Source organism: Limulus polyphemus, unplaced genomic scaffold (genome assembly GCF_000517525.1).
Source record: "Limulus polyphemus unplaced genomic scaffold, Limulus_polyphemus-2.1.2 Scaffold14, whole genome shotgun sequence".
In the NCBI taxonomy this organism is placed as follows: domain Eukaryota; kingdom Metazoa; phylum Arthropoda; class Merostomata; order Xiphosura; family Limulidae; genus Limulus; species Limulus polyphemus.
In genome coordinates this window covers 1,911,996-1,920,319 of record NW_013665624.1, presented here as the reverse complement: position 1 = coordinate 1,920,319, position 8,324 = coordinate 1,911,996, and positions in this window count along the sequence as shown.

Here is an 8,324-nt window from a genome sequence, read left to right as displayed (position 1 = left end):
CGTTTCGACAAGGTTTTGTCATCATCAAAACCTTGTCGAAACGTTGTACATTTGCTTTCATGTTAAACTTATATTAAAGTTTTTCTTCATTACCCATTTAAGCCGTCTCCAGCCATTATAGGTTTTATAAAGTTCTTCTTAAATCTCTTAAGTTTGGGAGCTGATATTATGTAGTTCTGAGATCCTTTTATCACAAGCGTTCCGGTTATTGCTCGTCGCGAATTGTAATGGCTGATTTCTTCGTGTTTCTAAGTGTTGTGAATAAACAGAGAAGGTATTAGACGTAAATATATTTATTGTGAAAGCATAACACATTGAAATTAATAAGCAAAAAGCTTAGATGTTGAAAAAGAGCAGAAACTGGGGGCTAGAACGAATCATTAATAGATGCGTACCTTCAGCTCTATACTAACAGTACTAGAACTATCAGGTGTTATGACGAAATTGGATTTAATTGGTGCCTGAAAAAATTCCCAGATCTTATTTGATATGTTCTTCCATTCTAGTTGATTGTCACTTCATAGTGGAAAAAGGATATTCTTTAATGAGACAAGGACACATGGACTCTTAAATATTAAAACGACCGGAAGTTCATCCTTCAAATAAAATAAAGTTATTAATTATTCTAAAGTCTAGTTTTAAGGCACACAGATTTGTATTTGTAGGTTTAGTTCGCTTATGAAAGCAACTAGTTACTTGTAAAACTATTAGCAATACATTTCTTTGATACAGTATTTATGATATATGGATTATGGCATCGATATTTTGTAATTGGTTTCTTGTAGTTCTAAAAAATTATTGATTTTATTTATTTATTCATATATCAAAGTATAATTAGTCGCAATGCAGTATATAGAGTTTATTAAAGTTCACCAAGTAATTTTGAATGTTGCAAGACCTAAGCTACCAATATGAGCATATAACTCTGAGAACACTTATTTTTAAAGCAACTTCGGTGGTTATACACTAATCATAAAAATTAAATGATAATGAGGTTTTGATTTTTTTTTCAAACTTTAAAGAAAAAAAATGCAGTGATACGTCCAATACTGACGAATCGTTTTAATTACAAATATTACAGATAAACAATGCCAAGCAGGTCGAAAATTTCAATTACAAGTAACAAAAAAAGCAAAATTAACGTAAAAAATGACAATACTTGGCTGTAAAAATATCAAAGAAAAAATATATATTATCAGCAAACATAATAAAATGAGTCTTTAGTAGCTGGTAGGTCTTCCTCTACTGTTTATGACTTTTCTACACCAGTTCCTCATACTGCTGATGATATTTCGGATGACTTGTTGGAGCAGCACAGTCCACTCCTGAATGAGAGCAGCTCTAAGCTGCTGAACAGTCATAGGAACAGGTTGTTTGTTTCTAACTGCTCTACATAACAAGTCCCACACATGCTGAAACGGATTCAGGCCCAGTAACTTAGTAGGCCAATACAGTTCCTCAACTCCTTCATCCTGAAAAATTGCTGCGTGATCCTGGCGGTTTGAAGGTGGCAGTTATCTTACTGATAGACGAAATCATCTCCAACAGCGTCAGCAAAAAGGCGTACAATTGATAGCAAGATCTCATCCACGTAACATACACAACATAGATGTCTGTACGTTCCTGCATGAAGACGCTACTCTAGATCATAACTGAGCCATTCCCAGATGAATCACCTCACTAGTTTGAGCATAATTTAATTCATTAAACACAAATCTTTTTCTCTTAGCTGCAAAAGATGTTACTATACAAAAAGGCAGTGTGTTGGAGTACTATTTACAATAAAGAAGAGGAACATACCAACACAATCGATAGTTCCCTACAGAAAAAAAAAAGTTGGAATGAAAACTCTCGAAATTAAAATTGTAGTGTACGCAATCAGGATCTCATCTATGCGTTTAGGTACACCATTAAGGATTCTAACATTATTTCATTATAAGCTCTTTCTAATATCATCTTTTATTTCTTCAGTTGTGAAAGATATATATACAGTTCATGTTTTACACGAAGGTTAAATCTTTACAAAGATTTACAAATTCTTCTAACTTATGGTTAACTTTACTGTCGTAATCACACATTTTTAATGTAACTATTTCCTTACTTTTGTTTGATGTTACTAAACATGTTCTGTTATTGACTAGCAAGAGACTTATATGCTTATATAAATTACAAAATTATAATTTTATAACTATGACAAAATCAGAGTACTAATACATATTTTCAGCGACATTACAGCGTCTCCAGTATGACAAAATAGTTCTCAATCTTATAAATGCTTCAATAAAGATAAAATAAGGGGAATCCTCAATAGCCGCGGCACTTGGAATTATTTTAGGCAGGATTAGAATAAATTAATCTATGACATCTTTGTTTCCCCTTTTTTTAGCTATTTTTTGTGCGCCAGCAATACCAAACGTGGAGCGCGCGTATACTAGATTTGATTTTATTACTCACTAGGATCTCTACCAGTTACTTTCGAATTAAAATTATTTTAAGCAGGATGAGAGTAAATTGATCTGTGAGACCTTGACAATGATTAAAAACATCAACCGAGAGAGTTTGAACTCTTGAGTTCAAAATTGTAATTAGATCTCAAATCGACCAGACCGATCAAGTTTGTACTTGAAAAAAAAAACCAACAAACTCAGAGCCGTTCTGTGAGTATGTTTGATCTCTAAAGTTGAATTTATGTGCTAACGCTGTATTTTATATCATCATTATGTGGATAGGATGATCAATTAATAATTACTAAATCAGTTTTGTTGATAAAAACGTGCGCTGTTTTGATTTTCAAAGTTATTTGCCTTTGTATTGTGATAACACACTGCTATACTTGTAACCTAGTAAAATTAATAAATAAGTAAAATAAATACTTCTAATAGATTAAATCATTCGAACCAATAAAATTCTATCAGCAAAAATCGACAAACACAATTATATAAAAATTTAGTTACATACTGTATATTTAGATAACTTATGGTTATAGCTGGTTTGTTTCTCGGTGGGAGAGGGCTGAGTTTACGGCCTTACAACGATATGATGTGGATTCGAAAACCCGTGATGGATAGAGCAGATATGTAATATGTTCCTATTGGCCTTAACATACTTCATCATTTACTGTCTGCTTTAGCGTTATTAAAAAACATGAACAAAGATGCCAAAGGAAAAGGATTGTTTTTGTTCATACACTTACTTACGTAATGAAAATTTAGGAACTCTTTCATAACCGGTTACATGTAATATGTGGCGTACAAAAGGTTCCAGCTGCTCTTATCTTACCTATACAGCTGATACGAGGAATTCCTGAATAGCAGTGATGCTATCTCTTTGCAATTATATTTAATAAAATGTTTTCTGGAAGACGTCGATATTACATTTTTCCATCATACGTATCACCACCTCTTCAGAGTTTGGTCCAGCATTTGTCTGCTTTTTGTAGCTTCTTTATGTATCAGTAAATCTTCTTAATTAACATCTCTAATCAGTTAAGCAGTACATGATCGCAAATCGTACGATAAAGACCGTTTACTCAAGCCTATAAGAGTTCTTGTCATTCCAATGAAACATCTACCATTATTTATAATTAAGAGGATTCATTTGATATTGAAATTGGCTTTTGATCATTTAACGACAAAAGTGATATATATATAAACTCCTGTAGGATTTTTGGTTATAGCTTATGATAATCTGCTAAATTATACCCTCCCCCAGCGCGCATAATCTGTATGGTTTTATCAGGACTTCAGATTGTAGCTGATAAACATCTGCTAGACACACATCCCTCCAGCGTCCATATCAAGACTTCTGATTGTAGCTGATGCACCTGACTTCATAAAATTGTATTGCATTGAAAATATAGAGAACATTTTTCCTTCTGCAAGCAAGCAAGCTTAAAATAACGCTTGTTATGGTTTCTACACGTAGAAATTAAGAAAGCAAACAAGTGTGATTTCAATATATACACTTTCTTATGTAATCTTTGATTTCTTCAGCTTTAAAAGTAGTTTGTGTTTTACATGAAGGTTGAATGTTTTTTATTTTGTAAATTTACCTCTGTCTTCTACCATATGGTTAACTTTACTGGTGTAATCAGGCTTGTTTGATATAACTATTTCTTTACCTTTGTCTGGTGTTACTAATTATGAAGACAGCTCATTGTGTAGCTTTGTTCTTAACGACAAAATATACAAACAAAAACGAATTGTTACTAAGACTAGCAACAGATTTATAGGCTTCATAAGATAAGTTATAAAATTATAGTTCTATAACTACGACAAAGTTAAAGTACGAATACACAATTTCAATGTATTGAAAGCGTCACCAACATAAGAAAATACTACTCGATCTTACAAATGCTTTAATAAAGATTCAAAAGAAGACGATTACGTAACGAGCTCTAATTTTTGCTAGGACTCTTGCTTGCTACTATTAATCCCTATAATGACCATAAACGCAGAATGTTGATGAAAGTTTAGGACTTGATGACATTCCTTATCATCATCATAGATAACCAATCAGTATCCTCCTGTTGAAATGGATGAAATTTGTTATCCAGTTCAAGATTATATAAATGTTTCATTTCATAACACATAACACATTAGTTTTGAAAGCAAAGCATATGTTAAGGTTTCAATATGTAAAAATGAAGGAAGCACATGTTAAGTTTTTTTATATGCATAAGTTATGAAAACAAACAAGTAGATGTTCAATTTTCTATATTAAGAATACGAAAGAGCCAAAGAAAGATGTATCATGCTTTCTAAATGCAAGAATCAAAAAGCCTAAACCAAGTGGATTTTACTAGACAAAACAAATCAAGAAACACATGTTCAAGTTTCTACAGACAACAATAAGCTAAAGAAATAAGTGTAAATGTGTTTCTTTATGCAGAAGATAAATAAGATAGATAAATATTAATTTAGACACAACTATGCAGAAAGTAAGCGGGCGAGCTAAAAAATATGTATTAAGGTTTTTATACAAACAACTCAAACTGCTTCGATACGAGGAAAATCTAGAAAGTTAAAAAAAATCATTACGTTTATTTCGTGAACGTGTCTCCAAACGGGTATTTACTGTGTGAAAGGTTGTGTAGACAGGTCAAGTAGTTGTGGTCGTCAATCTTGATAACATGTACTAAAAGTTGTCATTATTCATTAAAAACATACTAAATTGGACAAATTCCAAGAATAATTGTATAAAAAATTTACAATTCCTGACAGGAAAACACAGGTACCAGCCTTGACTTTATTGTTAAAGATAAATGGTCATTAATTTATCTCAGAACGAAAAAAAGTATTCAAGGCTAAATTTGTGTCGAATTGGTAAGATACTCTGACAACAATAATGCTTCCCTTAGCAACTACTTTCAATGATCATCATAGACTCTCATATATTAAAGTTTCGAATAATCATAAAATTTGAAAATGTAATATAATAACAATGATTTGAGGACAACAACATTCGTTACGCCAATTTTATGAATGTATTCAACAACTGCACACATTTCATCAAGTGTTACTTCTGCATATTGTATGCTTTCAAGTAACTGCACAAAAAAACGTGAAATGTCATGGCATGGAATTTAGGATTTATAATCACATTTAAACTGTTATCCCAAGCAACTTAGACAGTTGAGAGGTTAAAGTAAATATTCGTTATGCTCTTACTGGACAGAATAAAAAGTACTTTTTAATGAACGATCATAGAGGTGGAAGCGTAAACAAAATTACACCAGACATATACCGGAATCCACCTATGTTGGCTGGAAAAAAAGCAGTAATCAGCTTACATACTTCGGTTTAAAAAGCAAATTCAAAGTTTTTTTGTCAAATGCATATTTTTCACCACTTAGTTTTGTTTTAGACATTTTTTAAACAGAACAGTATGTCTCCATGCTATGATACTACTGGAATGACATCTCACCATATTTATGTCTGCACAGAGACCTGAAAGATATATTTTTTGGGTTGTTTAACCTTTGATCCCATAAAATCCTTAAAAAAAGCCTAAAAAATGATAATGATGTCTGGGTGCATTAAGTTTCAAATCAATCCGCCGAGAAATGAAGGAATGGCAGTTGATTGAAAAATGTTTGGAAGAAGAATAGAGAAGAGAAATAAAGGAAAAACAGTACGTGCTTCTGTGCGGTCATATTTACAACGATAAAAGTGAAATTTAGCACAAATATAAATTTTAATGTGCTCAATTTTAGTTTTGTAATGGAAGTCAGAGCTCGCAAAAAAGCATAATTTAGGAGTTTTGGGTCAATTACTCGGCTATATTTTGACCAATGTACATGGGATTTGGAACAAATATACTTTTCTACAGATCCCACACATTAACAAGGAAAATAGGTGGACTTTCCAATTTTTTTTTTAGCCGCGGCACAGCGGCTCATAGAATGGCTCTGATTTTTTTGTTTTTAAAGTACAATCTTTTAACTCTGTTATCGCTTGACCGATTTGAGATCTAATTACAGTTTTGGACTCAGGAGGTAAAACCCTTTCAATTGATTTGTTTGACTATGCCCAAGGTCTCATAGATTAATTTATTCTAATCCTGCCTAAAAGAATTTCAAGTGCCGCGGCTATTGAGGATTCCCTCTTGATGAAAAAACACACACATAATTCTAGGGTTTTATGACAATTACTCCGCTGTATTTTGGACAAACTGACATGAGATTTGGTACAAAGATACTTCTTTACAGGTCCCATACGTATACGTACAAAAATATAGGGTATACCTATTTTTGGTCATTTTAGGGAGGTCAGGAAGTTAAATAAACCCATAGTTTTAGGGGTTTTAGTCAATTACTTAGTCTTATTTCGATCACTATACATGGAATTTGGTACAAATATACTCTTCCACAAGCACATATCAATAAAAAAATGTTAGACTTGCCCATTTTTCTGTGTTTTTCACTATTTTTCTGGTGTCATAATTGGCCATGTTGGGATTGCGTGGCGGAGACATGTTGCATTCGCCCGCTAATGTTGGCCTCTTTAATTTGATATTACTTACTTAACTATGTTCTATTACGAAACCTTGAGGATATATCACTGTGTTATATTACATTTCCTGTTAAGGCGTTTTCTATACGGTTTCAGAAGCATATGTCACCATGGTATGGAATAGCCTTTTTTTTACGCATGTTCCACTACGATCGTCAAAAGGACTTTATTTGCTTAGACGTATTATTCACCACATTTATAGAGAAGATTATGTAAATATAATATACTATGATGTCAGAAGGATAAGTAACTATAATATGAAATTATTTCATTGTACAGTAAAAACAAATAAACATCAGCGACAATTAAACGCCAAACGACCTTCATTGTAGTAGTGGTTCTTCTTCATGTGGTCAGACTAAGATACCGCTAGAAACAATAGGAACCAGCATAGTTTCGTCATAGTATATCGTGATTTTGTAATAGATGGGTTTCGTATTGCTCAAGTCTTATCTCCACATAAACACACGCTAGAACACATATCTAGGTTCCATTGAAGAAATAGTACAACATCAGTAATTATGGAAACACAAATAACGATTAATGATAATTAGACGGCGAATTTATTAATGACACAAAACATGATCACAGGAGAGAAACAAATAAGTTGTATAATGAATTAGTATTGTGTATGAAATTCTTTTACTTTACACATAGCCATAAACTATGTTTTTATACTGCCATTAACTTTATCAATTAACGATTGTGGAATATTTTTCCAAATGTTTTTTATTACTCCTCAGAATTCAAGCAAGGTGTTTGGTCGCATTTTGATCTTAGTATTTATAAGCCCATACATACTCAAGAATTTAGCAGTGAAAGAAAAGAGGGAAGGCAGCTAGTCACCACCACCCACCGCCAACTCTTGGGCTACTCTTTTACCACATACAATAGTAAGCAATGTTTCTATGTGTGGACGACTTTTTATTCAACAATTGGCGATATCTAAAAGAAACTTCAATCAAAGAAGGAGTGTAAGCAGCGTTTAAACCTATCTGTGTAATTGTTGTGATTAATGTGTCTAAAAAAAGTAACTAGCCATGAGCTTGCCGATTTAGGCGACTAAACGCATAATTTAGGAACTTTGGATTATCTTCTGTGTCCACCGTGAGGTATTGAACACCGTATTTTAGCGTTCTAAGTCCGTAAACTTATCGCTTACCTACCGGACTACCTATTTATAAGAAAATAATCCATCAAAACTGCAAATCAAATAATTTGCAATATATATATTCCCCATTTATATTTGGCTTGTATATGACTTTTGAAAGACTTTGAAACTAATTTAGGTCGATCTTGGTACATTTTGCA